At 34.8% G+C, this 15408-nt stretch overlaps 1 non-coding gene across 1 annotated transcript; it reads left to right on the top strand.

Annotated features, from left to right (window-relative positions):
* The first annotated feature begins 658 nt into the window (after positions 1 to 658).
* Positions 659 to 765, top strand: LOC141635742 (small nucleolar RNA R71). Its single transcript, XR_012540405.1, has one exon. It is a non-coding gene; the product is annotated as a small nucleolar RNA R71 (small nucleolar RNA).
* The last annotated feature ends 14643 nt before the right edge of the window (positions 766 to 15408 follow it).

The following is a 15408-nucleotide window of genomic DNA, read 5'->3' as shown; positions in this document are numbered from 1 at the left end:
GAGGACCGCTTTTTGAACATCAAAACCTTGGTCATTTTGGTGATTGTATGGATTTTGATTTTGGTAACCTTGGCTTTGGTTGTAAAAGGGTCTTTGATTTTGGTTTCTTATGGGAGGTGGGGTGTATGTTGTTTGAGGGTTTTGAACATGTTGGCTTTTGTATGAGAGATTTGGATGGAATTTGGTGTTTTCATTGTAATAGTTGGAATAAGGGGTACTACTCTTGTATGCTTGGCAAGCATTCACTTGTTCATTTGTTCCCCTACATTCACTTTGGTCATGTCCCAAAGTTCCACAATTCTCACATATCCCACTTGGGATTGATGAGGATGCCGTCATGGCATTAACATGATGCTTTGGTGATTTTGAGGCTTCTTCAAGTCTAGCCATAGCTTTTTCAAACTTCAAATTGATTGTGTCAATGTGAGCACTACGTTGAGCACCCAATTGAGTAACGGAGTCCACTTCATGCTTTCCTCCTCTAGTAGCCTTACGAGGTCTACTATATTGTGAGTTATGGACTGCCATTTCCTCAAGTTTGTTCCATGTTTGATTGTCATCAACTTCGGTGAACATTCCATTTGATCCCATGTTGAGAATGTTCCTTGAATCTTCATATAGATCGTTCCAAAATTGTTATAACAAGAACCACTCGCTAAGTCCATGGTGAGGACATGAGCGACAAATTCCTTTGAACCGCTCCCAAGCTTCATAGAAAGATTCTTCATCCCTTTGCTTAAAACCCGTAATTTGAGCTCTTAGCATGTTAGTCTTTTCTGGTGGGTAGAATTTTTTGTAGAAAGCTAGAGCCAACTTCTTCAAAGAATCAATTCCGAGAGTGGCCTTATCAAGGCCCTTCAACCATTGTTTCGCGGTGCCAATTAGAGAAAAAGGAAATAAGACCCATCGAATTTGGTCTTGAGTTACACCGGTTTGAGAAATCGCATCACAATAGTCACAAAAGGTTTCCATATGAGAATGAGGGTCTTCACTAGGCATCCCCCCAAATTGGCTCCTTTCGACTAATTGGATAAAGGCGGATTTGGCAATAAAATTTCCGGTCAAATGTTGTGGTGTGGGAGTACCATTGGGTAGGTTCTCCTCGGTGGGTACGGAATGTGATGAAAACTTAGGCATTATGGGTTGATTTTGTGTGGTATTTTGTGTTGGGTTCTCCTCACCTTCTCTTGCAAAAGGGTTGATGAACTCAATAGTTGGTTGAATATCCACAAGCTCACTAATACCTCTCAAATTCCTCCTAGAAAACCTTCTATTGTTAGTCAAATTTCTTTCAATTTCACGATCAAAAGGTAACAAATCACCTTGTGACCTTCTAAACATGCAAAATATCAAACAACTCGAAAACAATTAGAACAAACCTTGAGGAGTTTTACTTCCCCAAGGCAAAGAAAGACACGACTAATAACAATATAAGAAAATCTAAATCAAGTTAACACCGTCCCCGGCAACGGCGACATTTTTGGTCGGGGTCTTTTCGGAGCTATATTCTATTTTTCGGAACAATTGTCGTTGGAAGCACCTAGACCAAAACACAATTTATAACTTCACATACAACTCTACAATTAGTAAAGAGGCAAGTAAAGGTCGGATCCCAAGGGACGGGAATTGAGATGAGATTTCTATTGAAACTAGTGGTGTCTTAGGGGTGTCACAATTTGGGTTGATGTAGAAGGTCACTAACTAAATAGCAATGAAAATAAATAAGCAAGATGAAATGAAAGGGTTGTAAACAATTGATAGAAAGCACTAGGGTATCATGGGGTCATAGGGGAATCATGGGAATTGATCATACAAACATGTTCTCAAATTATAAGCAAGCAATTATTGTTGTGATGGATTGAGTTGGGTTATATCTTACAATCCTAGGAAAGTTTGGGTCCCGGAGCCGAATCGATTAGATTATACAACACCTACAAGTCGACTTAGTCTTTCCTACTCAACAACATGCATGGTCTAATGAGACTCGAGTTGGTTTATGTCTTACAAGTCTCATTGAAAAGATAGGTGATGGGTAAAAAATGCAAGGATTCATAAGTTCACATTTCATCAAACATAACATGTGCATGAGTTGAGATCAAAACAAGCAAGCTAATAAACCATGAAAGCATATTAATTTAAGCATGAATCATTCCCCATGTTGGTTTCCGCTAATTACCCATTAGCCCTAGCTAGGTCACTACTCACTCATTATCATGTTGATCATGCTAGCAAGGTTGTCAATCATACCAACAAAATGAAACATGATGAACAAATGAAAGTAATTAACAATAATTAAAAAGGGATTAAGAGAATTATACCTACTAATGATTCCAATAATAAAGCAAAGAATAAAAGAAGTACTTGATGCTTGATTGAGATGTTGTCAATCTCCCAATAATAACCCAAATAATCTTCAATTACCCAAAATAAAGGATGAACAAAAGAGAGATTAAGGAAATAAAACTTGTATTAAAACTTGATTAATTGTTGATTAAAATACTAAAGAGAGATTTGATTGATATTAACTACTCTAATAATTGATAAGAAGAACATACTCTTCTAATTAGACTAATGGGGTATTTATAGTGGAAATTAGGTGGATGCATTAGGGTTAACTAAGGGCTAAACTAGTAATTACACTTTTTAGATTGAGCAGGGAGACACCGGTATTTTTTGCAGGAAGGGCTTCTTTCTTTGAAGCTTGAAGAAACAGATTTGTGCTGGGCTGGAATCCGAGCGTCTTAGGCACGGGACGGGCGGATTCAGGAGCCTCTGCCCGGGCGTCTTCAAGGGAATCCGGGCTTCTTCTGGGCTTGATGCCCGGGCGTCTATGAAGGAAGACGCACGGATTGTGCTGTGGAGGACGGGCGTCTTCCAGTCAATCCGCACGGGTTGCTGGACAGCTTCATTTCTTTCTTCTTTTCTTCCTTTCCTTCATAAAATCCTTGGGGTTTTCTCTGGGGATGCAAGGATCCTTCCTCAACATTGCTCATCTACTATAATATGTACAAAGGCCTTCTAATCTTGTCTCTCCTTGATGCTTGGTCATTGAATTCAATCAATTTAGTCTCGTTTTGCCATGAAAATGCAACATTTGCACTCCTTGCCTACCAAGGGATCAAAATCTCAAAGAATATGCTAAACAAAGAACTAAAGACAATAAATGACCCAAGTATGCACTAAAAAGCATGGGAACAAGGCTAATTCGGGGACTAAATATGCACTAATTATGGTCACATCATCATCATAAGACTCTCAACTCTATGCCAATATTCTCTCACATAGATTCAGAAATCGAGAATACATCACACCTTTTCCTAGTCTCCCAAATACTTTTCACAAAGGAGAGTATTGGTACATTATTCTCAATAAGTAATATGCTATCAACATATAAGACATGGGAAAAATAATTCTATATCCCACTTAACTTCATGTATAATCATGATTCTTCAATCATGTGAATGAAACCATTCTCAATTATCTCATGAACGAAAAGTATAATCCTTTAATGCTTACTTAAGACCATTCTTGGATCACTTAAGAAAGCTACGTATAATATGTTAGGATTCTTAGATCTTTATCTAAGGTTTTGTGTTTCAAACACATCCTTCTCTAAATTTCCATTTTAGAAAAGCGAATTTTTAATCTCATTTGCCATTTTTCCATCAAATTAATTGTGGCATTCCTAACATGATTTATCTTGATTAACATCATCACGTCAATTCGTGCACTTAGGTACACTAAAGCTCTATTTACTATTATGGAGACCCTCGCCTTAATGTAAATCTACTATTGAGTAACAATCTTTGGATTGTAATGCTATGGCATTTGTAACAAGGTCGATTTAGGACAAGGTCATAATACCATTACTTTCGAAAAGAAATATTTTAACAATAAGACACGTGTGCTATACTCTCACTCTATCTTTATAGAATATAGTTCCATTACTTTCACAAAGTAACACATTAACTATAAGACATGTTTGTGACGATTCAATCTACTCCCACTCTATCTCTTAGAAATACATCTATCTTCTTAAGAGATAGATTTGTGAGTTACAAACATATATGGTGAAGTAATTGAAGTTTGTCTAGACTGACATGTTAGCATACAAAAATACCATCTCTATCATGGCAGTTTGATTCATGTAATATGCCAGTCTGATCCATGTCATATGTTAAATAGGCTCTCTATTTCAGGTATCTCTTGGTTGACCATCCGTTTATAATTACTTGTCAGTTTTGGATTGCAAATTCCCAAAATTGAGTTCAATAACTCAAACCGACTCATATTAGTTTGATCTTATGGGTAGTGACTAATAGGTCATAATCCATATTTATTAAATCAAATTCATTACTTAGATCTTTGCCACTACGATCGGATCTTAATGCTTTAGTACTTTGTTCAATTGGTTCTCTACGTCATTTAAAAATTCTTTAAATTTCTCAAATGCTTCACTTTATTTTTGATTAAGTAAACATACCCATATCTACTTAAATCATTGGTAAAAGTGACAAAGTTGTCATAATTTGCCCTTGCGGTGATGCTCATAGAAACACATACATCGGCATGTACTAGTCCCAACAAAACACTTGCTCGTGTCCCTTTACCACTAAAAGGAGTACGAATTATATTGCAAAGGAAACAAGATTCGCATATTCCATATGATTGAAAATCAAATGGTTCAATAAATCTAGTCGACACTAGCCCTTTTATGCGTTTTTTATTTATGTGACCTAATCGAAAAAGCCAAATGTACAAATCATTTGGATCACTAGTTATGAGTCTTTTGGTTTGTATGTTATAGATATCCTTAGTTGAGTTGGAAGTGTCTAAAACATGAATACCATTAGAGAAGTGACTTGGCTCCCAAGCATGTCAATTTTCAAAAAAAATACAACGATTGTTTTTTTATGGCGAAATATGAATCCTTCCATGTCTAACATGGAAATAATGTTTCAGAAAAAATGGGTACATAATCACCATTATGTAGATTCAATTTAAAATCACTTAGTAAGGCAATCATAATGGTTCCCTTTGAAATGGCATTTGCGAATTGGCGATCCATGTTACCCTTACTAAGTGCTTCCACACTCCTTAACCCTAACTGGAATGACAAGTCCATCTTTGATATCTCCCAAATATTTGGGGCAATTTTGTTTCCAATGGACCATGACATTACAATAATGACATTCTTCGTAAGATTGGGCACCCTTCTTGGTTTTGGTTGTGGTAGTCTCACAATCCATTTCCAATTCATTATCAGGTTTGGGTTTCTTACCCATCTTTGCCTTTCCTTTACTAATACCATTACTCCTTTCAGTTGCAATAATATTCTTGCTAGAACTCCCACTGAATTTAATATTTCTCCTTGCTTCTACAAACAAGGATGCCTTGGAATTAGTGAGATTTTCTTCCCAAGGTTTTCTTACCAAAGAGGTAGGCATAAATATTTTGAGTGGGAGGTGTGGAAGTGGTAAAGTAGCAAAGATTTCCATCCTGACCAATGCCAAAGCGTAATTCTCTAATCGTATCATTGTCATACTCGGAGCACTTTTCATCAAATGATTGGAGCCATGAATTAATGGTGATGGGTGTAAGAGTATTAGATGAATCCATTGCGTATAAATAACAACAAAAACGGAAATGAAGGAAATAATAAACATCTATCGTTTTAATTATACTTGTAAACGTTTTTAACAAGTTTTAAGCGTTTATATAGTGACCCCTAACCAACTATTATATGTGATTCCGAGATCCAAATTCATATCAATTCGGGCACGGTGAGTCGATTCATCCCTTATCAATATAATTCGGTGGATTAACTCTTTAATCGATTCTACTTCTAGAACTTTCGGTCGATAAAATTTACATTAATATTTATCTTTAGCCCAGAACACATGCGACTACGGTCACGAATACTTTCGTTGAGCTCAATCCAAATTTCGATGTAATAACATTTTATTACCCACTTACCCAACGTAACAAGTTTAGCACCCCGGTGAGCCAAGCCTACTTCTTTGTGAAATTGGGACTCATGGTTTCTACTTTTTGGTAAGGCTAATTCTCAGTTATTATTTAGTGAGAGGTCTTGTCAATTTATTAAGTATCATGTTTTAAGTGAGCTAAAGCGGTGAACTACGATAATTATAATTGACATGGTCGATGACTAGATATGAAATGCATGTGTTGTTATGGCGATTTGGCAATCCATGCAACATATTAAAAGAAATGCAAAACAATAATAAATCCCTACTATGGCCTTCCTAAAATAGAAAATCAAATAATCTATTACATATTCGGAAACCAACTCCTTTGGTCCCTTAAATCTTCTAGTGGCACGCCTCCCAAGAACACCGTCTTCGTCGGAACACCTTTCCAAATGGCACCGTGTTGAATAACATCCATAATTACAAATAATAATAAAAATACAAAGCTATTCCTATTTTACATTTGTAATATGAAAAACTAGTAAAAATAAAAGAGATACAATATTCCTTTTCATTACGGGTAATATTGATTAAAACTAAGGTCATACTAAGATAAAATTACATAATTCAAAATTATATAAATAAAAGACATTCAACAATTGAAATATGCAGCATTATAATATGTGTCTTTCATGCCAAATTATGTGCCAAATCGCCCTATATAATTTATATCGTTTATATAACCCAGTTTTATGGAAATGCGTGATAATAACTTCTTAATATCACAAATCAATACTTAAATCAAATTTAAGCTCAATTTAGATATATTAAAACTCTTAGGACTCAAAAATTAGTCATCACTCAATTTTTGACAATAATTCAACTTGATTTAATTTTTTGCTCATTTTTGACCTTAAAATCATAACATTTATGAAATAAATCCAAATTACATTACAATAATTTCAGAATTTGAATTTCATATTTCTGAAAATTTTGGAATAATTCCATGACACTCACAATGTCAAAAATCATGGTTAAAATTTTAGAATTAATTTCGAGAAAATATAGTTGCAATTTATCGGTTTTATCTCATAAAACATCTAAAGTATACAAAACTTAATCCAATAAATTTTAAAACTTTAGATCTAATAAGTGGAATATTAATGCAACCTAAAATAGTTTTCTCATGCCATGTAATTCGTTTTAGCTATTTATGTTGAAATGGTCACTATTTATGCCATTTTTAAACTAAAAATTCATAAATCACGCTAATTGAAATCATTTCATTTCAAAATTTACATACAGTGTTTTAATCAAACATTTGCCAAGATATTAAAGTTTCATGGCCTGGTTCGAAGTTTAACTATATTTAACCATTTTACCCCTTTAAATCCATTTTTATCTCATAAAAAACACACATCATGCAATATTAGTCAAATTAATAAGATATTTTACACACAATTTGTAAAAAATGCATGTGAGGTTAAATAAAATTTTCAAGGTCAGAGACTAAGTTTAGCCATTTTTAGTCATTTAACCTCCACTTATGCCTTTTTTATCACATAAAAAACATAAATCATGAAATATTAATCACATTAATATGAAATTTTACATATAATACATAAAATATTCATGTGAGGTCATACTAAAAAAGCATGGCCAATAGTTAGATTTAACTATTTTTAGTGAATAAAAGTTCATTTTACTCATAAAAATGTAATAAAATCACTAAAAATCATTAAAATGAGCAATAAATTACCGTAAATAATAAAAATGTCCTAAAAATATTTATTTTAGGACAAGAAAATATAACATGCATCATGATTTCGTCACTTACTCTTATAAATCACAAATTTTTAGTTTTATATGTTAACATTTTAACTCGGAAAAACAAAAACCGATTATGCATACAACATCCTATGCTCTGATACCAATTGTTAGGTTCATATACCTATTATTAGACTCGTCTAATAGTGAACTAATTAACTTCTTAATTTATGTTCTTTAGATCTAGTGCATGCATAACAAAATAAGAGATTAAATAAGAAAACAATGTCCCTTACATTGTTATATTCGGATTTGTGGGCACCAGTAGGGTCTCCTACCTTCACTTGTTCTTGAGCTATGATGAGTATTACGATGATCCTCCAATATCCCAATGTAGAGATCCTCCTCTTGATTGCACCCAAGTTTAGCCCTTATCACTACTAAGTAATATTTACTATATATTTATTTAGTAGTCTACCTTAAACTTGATTAATAATACTCATATATTACATTAATAATATTAGTAGTATATTTGAACAATTTAGATTATCATTTATGTAGTTTTAGAGAAAGATAAACAATGTAAGAGAGAAATATGCATGTGTATGAATGAATATGCATAAGGAGAATGAATAAAGAACAAAAATCCTCCAAAATAAAGAAGGTTGTCCCGGTTTTGGGGAGTTAGAGGACCAATATATGGTCCTTCCCTTTTTCCTTTTGTTCTTATCTAGATGTGTAGGTATGTAAGCTAGTTAGACTAGGTATGATTACAAGTATTTTATCTCATAAAATAAATCAACCACAATCCACTACTACTACCTTCATTTCGGTCCATATGTACAAAATGGACTACCACTTTATTTTCTCTATTTGTCATTTGTCACACAATATGCCACATGTAGTATGTTACATGTTATTAATTAATTTAATGCATATTTACTAAATAAATATCATTTTATAAATTAATTAAATTACATATAAAAATTGACTAGTGATACTTGATCACATAAATAAAATGGATCATATAATTATAATTCACAACATATTGTAATTATAATTAACCATTCATTCTTATCTCAATTATTTCGCAAACAATAATCGATTTTAGTAATAAAAAATTTCAATTTCTAAAATAAATCTTATTTAATCCCATTACAATAAGAAATAAATATTCTCTCTCACAAATGAATTGTTCAATTTTAAGGAATTGATTAACTTATATCATCATACAATTAATCAACTTTAGTGATTAGGGCATCATCCTTTAGGTGTGACCTTAAGGGATCAACTGACCACCACCTGAAGGAAATGTAGATCTATATACATACTAACATACTCATATATGTCGAAATTAATTTGTCATAAAATTAAATGTGGATTTTATGCATGCAAACAATATTAAAATAGAGGAGAAATCATGTCCTTACATTGATGATTTCGGTTTTATTGGGCACAAAAGAAATCTCCTTTTCTTTTGTTCTTGAGCTTTCCTAAGATGGAAGAACAAGATCCAAGTATAGGATCTCTCCTTAGGATTAATACCCAAAGCTTTCTCTTAAATTAATTAATATTACAAGAACTAGTATAATATTAATTAGTAGAAAATTGACCCAAAATTATTATGAACACTTAACAATTTTCGGTTTTGATGAGAGAAGAAGAGGAGGATTTTATTCTCTCTAGAATTGTATTTTTGGATGATGGAAAAATAAATTGAATACACTAAAACATTTTAGTGTTATTAGGTAAAAATTATAGGAAAAATCATGATGGGTTTTGTCTTCTCAAAACCGTGTAAGAGGAGGGTTTGAGGGGAGCCAATGCATGGAAAAATTGTTCTTTACAATAAACCATAGGGTTGCATGGCTAGTGACTAGGGTAATCATCATGCCCTCCACTAATTATAATCAACATATAATTAGCTTAAAAACCCTCTAATTTTCGGCCCATTTGATAATATGGATTCCATATTATTTTTGTCAATTGTCAATATGTCACATGTCATATGTGACATAAATTTTTTATGTATTTTTAACATATTAAAAATCAACGTATTAATAAAAATACGTCACATACAAAAATCGACTTAGTAATTTCATAATTACTTGTGCCAAAATATTTTACCATTTATAAATCACAATAGATTGTATTTATAATAATTCATTCAATTCGATTGTTTCTTTAAACGTTAATTTCATCCGAGTTATGATACAATTCAATTACTCAGACCGTATCTCATTTAATCACATTTCAATTTGATACGTAAATTTTACTTCCAAAAATCGTCCGTCAATTTTCAAGAAATTTAATTAACTCGTAACATTATACGATTAATTAAATAATCAATTAAGAGTGTTGCCCTATAAGTATGACCTACGGGGTCAACTGATCACCACCGTCGCACGACAGTAATGTCAAACTCTAGTCACCAATCATTACCGATATATGTTGAGTTGATTGAAAGAATAATTACTTCCCAATTGTATTCTTTCTAATGAGATTTAAACATGTGATCATCATGATCAACAGTCGTGATCGCATTATTGTCGGAGGACACATATTCCAACAATCTCCCACTTGTCCTCGACAAGTGTGCGTCACCAATTCTCTTGTCCTATTACTATCTCCCACTCAATGCAAGGTGTCTTTCAGGTCGTACTTGCAAGTGATCATATCGAGAGTGGTTTCCTCGATCTGGAGAATAACTGATTGACCGGACTTATCTATCATAGATACTTTCCGAGCGTGGCCACGCATTTCCAGTTCATTACTCCTCTAGTGGCCCTGAGATATTGTTATAACCGTGACTAGGGATGGACAATTCCTATCGCACTCATTCCCTTCGACTAGCCACAGCCATCATAACCCAAAATATGCCCATTTGACCCCATTTACGAAAGCCGTAGTAACACAAATCAAAGTTAATCTGAAACTGTGCCATCTTAGGCGAATAGTCTTTAGTCAAAAGAATCGACTCATTTGAATACTATAGTAGCTCTCGCCACGACCAGGCTATATAAATTTGCTAGAACTCTATAAGCGGTCATTAGGCCCGACAAAATGTTCCTAACAGTCTGCCTATGTGATCGACTAGTCATCTCACATGACTCTATGGCACTTGAACTTGCCATCAATCGCATCACACTATAGTCACTTCGAGACGTCACCTCATACAAGTAACTATGGGCAAATACAATGTTAATCCATGTTCACTTTAACGGGGTTCAATTGTCTTCACAACCCGTTTGGATATAACAATGTACAAGGTGAGTTAATAATAACTCAAACGACAAATGTCGACATCACACTCGGGTAGTCAATATCATATTACAACCTTGTGATGTATATCATAAGTGTAAACAGTTATTGATTGCAATAGAAGTTTAACATCCCATGTGTCCATGTGTTCAAACTTCTTACACTTGCAATTTCCTTTACATTCATGTTCTCTCGCATAGCATGAATCTTACCAAGTACACATCAAGGTTCCCGACCTTGGTTTTGGTTCTTTAACTTGGAAGAACTTTCTTATCGATTATCTCATAACGAACGAATTTGTGATGAATGATATAACTTGTACTGATCAAGTACTCCATCCACACACAATGCACTAGGTATATGTTTTGTAGAATCTTGTAAAAATTGACAAGATTATTTAGCTTAGTGCTTCTCACAAGTCCTAGCTTAACTAGGAAAGATTGATTTTTGAATAACCTCTTATTCAACCAAGCATCTTTCCAAAAACTTCTCATTTCCCTTTCTAGGCTTGAAAGAATTGGGATTCTCATAAATCCTCATATGTGCTCGGATTTTCTATAATATGTGCAACCTCTTGACACACAATAGAGCATTCCGTCAAACACTGAAATCGCTCATCAGATTCCACTTGAGAATGCATGACGTTTCTATTATGGCTCACCAATCAATCATCATGCTTTTATGCATATGATTCATAATTGGACATGTACATGATTATTCTAATGGCGGAAACATTAGTTACTAATAATCATGAGATCAACCGTTCATAGATTCAATGAACGACCATGACTGCTAATGGTAATTTCATTTTCATCTACATGAATAACCTATGTGAATGTTGATACGATGTGTATCTCTTAATACTAATCCGACATCCCTTGACGTAATTGGATTCATCATTGTCCATTTTCATCCAGAATTGAAAACTCAAAGGCTTCTTTATGAAAGAAGGTATTAGCTCGTCATTCTTTAATGAGTGATGAGTTGTAAATATTCAAAGAATGATAGCTCCCACTAAATTCCATGTCTTCACATAAGAATTTCCTAACTCCCACTCAATTCTACACATTTTGAAATTGACTTCTCAATCGAAATTTATTCAAGAATTGAAATATAAATTGCATTGCCAAGTTATTAAGATAGAACCATATATGTTCCCATCATATCCCTTCAAAATACCTATTTTGAAGTGGTCTCATCTCAACCTTACGTAAAGAGATTTTAAATCTCCAATACACTTATGTCATAATGATGTGTAGCAATGTCATTATTCGAATATAAATAATATTTAGAATACGTCCTTCGAAATACTCTTTTGGAAGGAGGTTTAACCATTTCATAGTGAGGTTAAGTGATGACATTTGCGTGGTTAAAACTTGGCCATTGAAGATATCGGTATATCAATCTTTGCAACTCGATCATAACTAGTATGTTACTATGATTCATTTAGGCTCTTAAGTAAATCTCAAGGTTGAAACTATTGGTCAAATGTTTCATAAACTTAGTCAAAACTTGTTAAGACTTTACATTAGTCATTTTTCTTCCAAAACTTTCTTTTGGTCTCCTCGTGTAGTTATCTTGAGAATATACTCTTATGATTACTTCACTTGGTCTCTTTAGTCATATAGAACTAACTTGAGACCATAGATATCATCTATTCGGCATACTATGTAAATAGATACACCTTCATTCAAATCATTCTCTCTTGCGTAGATCTTCATTTACACAAGTACACAATTTTATCTTGCCTTGTGTGTTGTGTCCTCATTTTTCTCCCACTCTATCTTTAGAATAAATACACTATAGATTCAAAGATAGCATATGAGACACAAATTAATGATGTTAAAGTATAAGGAGAACTATCTCATAGATAGACTAATAGTTATTGATTTCATATCTGTACTTGGTGGTTGACATTCCTTTAAGAGAGTTCATAGACTCAAAATCGCTTTATAAATGATCCTACACAAGCCTTAAGCATGTGGACATATAATGAAACCCGTCATTATATTTGTCTATTAGATCACTTTTAAGTGACTAATCTTATGTTTCAAAGTGCAAGCATTTAAAGATGAATTTTAGAACATAAAAGGATAAATGATAAAACGGGTGACTTGGGTTGAAAACCAAGTCACCATCATCCAAAATACAAACCATTATCCATAATACTTTTCCATGTCGAACACGGAAATTTAAAGTTCTAAAATCCAAAACACAACTTAAAATAAGACAATGAAAAGCAAAGCTCCATAAAAGCTATCCTTAGCTTCTCCATGGTTTCTTATGCTTGCTTTTCCTTTCCCTTGTCTTTGCTTGGTGGAGGCCCTATTTACAATAAAAAGGGAGATACATTATCACAACTTTGCATCATAATACCATAGTTGAATTAGAAACATAAAAGAAGGATAGTCATTTACCTACTGGAGTGATCTTTCCAGTTTTGATATCACCAAGGTATTTGGAACAATTTCTTTTCCAATGTCCCATGCCATTACAATAATGGCACTTATCAAGAGGACCCTTCTTGACTTTCGAGGTGCTAGCTTCATTAGGCTTAGCTTTGGTGAATGTGGGAGCTAGCTTCTTGCCCTTTCTCCCATTCTTCTTGAACTTCCCCTTACTCTTAGTGCTTATGTTAAGCACATCCTTGGGAGGGTTCACATTTAACCCCATGTCCCTCTCGGCTTGCACAAGTAACTTGTGCAACTCCTCAAGAGACACGTCCTTGTCTTGCATGTTAAAATTCACCCGGAATTGCACATGTGCCTTGACTTTGGACAAGGAGTGTAGAATCCTATCTACGATGAGTTCTTTGGGGATTTCAACCTTTTGAATTTTCAAGGTCTCGACAAGCTCCATGAGTTTGAGCACATGAGGGCTAACCTTTTGGCCCTCTTTGAAGTCGAGATCAAAGAATGCCGCGGCCGCCTCATATTGGACGATCCGCGGAGTTTGTGAAAACATGGTCACAAGTTTGGAGTAAATCTCATTAGCATTGCCCATTTTAAAGGCTCTCCTTTGGAGGTCCGCCTCCATCGCAAATATTAAGACTGTAACACCCCCATACTCCAAGTGCCTTACCAGGACCACTCAGGTATGAAGACATCACCATCTCGGTTGCCCGAGGTATGATAATCAAATAGACAAAACAGAAACAACATTTATTATAAGTAGTTTAATGAATCAATACAATCCTCGAAACCAAACTGAAAGTACAATACATTATTCCAAACTATCTGTTCTCAACTGAAATGTAAATAAATACTAAACTACGGCGGAAGACTCTATCGTCATGTCGTGGCCATCCCAGCCTATCCCAAAGATCATCTCTATACTGTTCAATATCGCTCACCATCCCCGAATGGATCACCGCAGGTTTTACAAAACAACAGGGGTCGTACTAATCACACAATCAATATAGATAACAACAATAAGACAAACAGACAAAGTAGCCGAACACACACACACACACCACCAACTCCCATCATCTCAATATCGACCGTCCACCTTTGGACCACCGCCAAAGTGGGGGACCGCAGCCGTTCCCACCTAAGCCCCGCTCATCGTACGAGCGATAACCCCGTCCATTAATGTGCACATCCCCTTTCGTGGCGGGTTCCGCGAAGGGCGAAACTAGGGCGTGAGATCACTCCCGCAAGTGACCCCACTCAGCCGAGAACGCATCTCGAGAGCCATAGAAACCAATCACAATCACAATCACAATCACAATTATCATATCAAACAACTAACTACAGCACATCACCAATATCCCATTATGGGACTAATACTGAGTAGGAAATCCTACCTGGAAAGCACAACACGCAGACGGTATCTACAAATTGTCTCAAAACGCCTCTTCTACGAATTCTCCTCCTAACATATAACACATAAAGGCTACCAATTACTTACTATTCAAAAACCCCAAATCCTAAATTAGGGTTTGACCAAACCTAGCAAAACATTATATAAATTATATTAAAAGCTTACCCTTGACGCAAGGAATCCAACGACACGAACTACGATACGAACTGACCGTCTGAACTCCGGGAATTGTTAAGGATGCGATTAGGAAGATGATCGATCGCTTTTCTCTTAAACAGGTTTTAGGTTTTGGTAAAAGTGAATTAAAACAACGACGATTAAGTTTAAATACCCTAATCGCATAATTAACAAAACCCGCGAAAAACTCCCCGTAAACCGGACACTCGATCGAGTACCCAAGGTACTCGATCGAGTACCCCCTACTCGATCGAGTGCCCTGACTACTCGATCGAGTGCCCAACAGTCGAAACTATTTTATTCTCGCAACATACCCTTACTCGACAGAGTAAGGGCTACTCGATAGAGTACCCCAAGACATATAAATACGGAGTATTACGGTCTTCCCTCCTTAAAAGGAACTTCGTCCCCGAAGTTCAATCCACTACTAAACAAAGGTACTCCCATAAGC

This window comes from Silene latifolia, chromosome Y (genome assembly GCF_048544455.1).
Source record: "Silene latifolia isolate original U9 population chromosome Y, ASM4854445v1, whole genome shotgun sequence".
Taxonomy (NCBI): Eukaryota; Viridiplantae; Streptophyta; class Magnoliopsida; order Caryophyllales; family Caryophyllaceae; genus Silene; species Silene latifolia.
The sequence above is the reverse complement of the archived record's forward strand: the minus strand, read 5'-3'. Positions and strand labels throughout refer to the sequence as shown.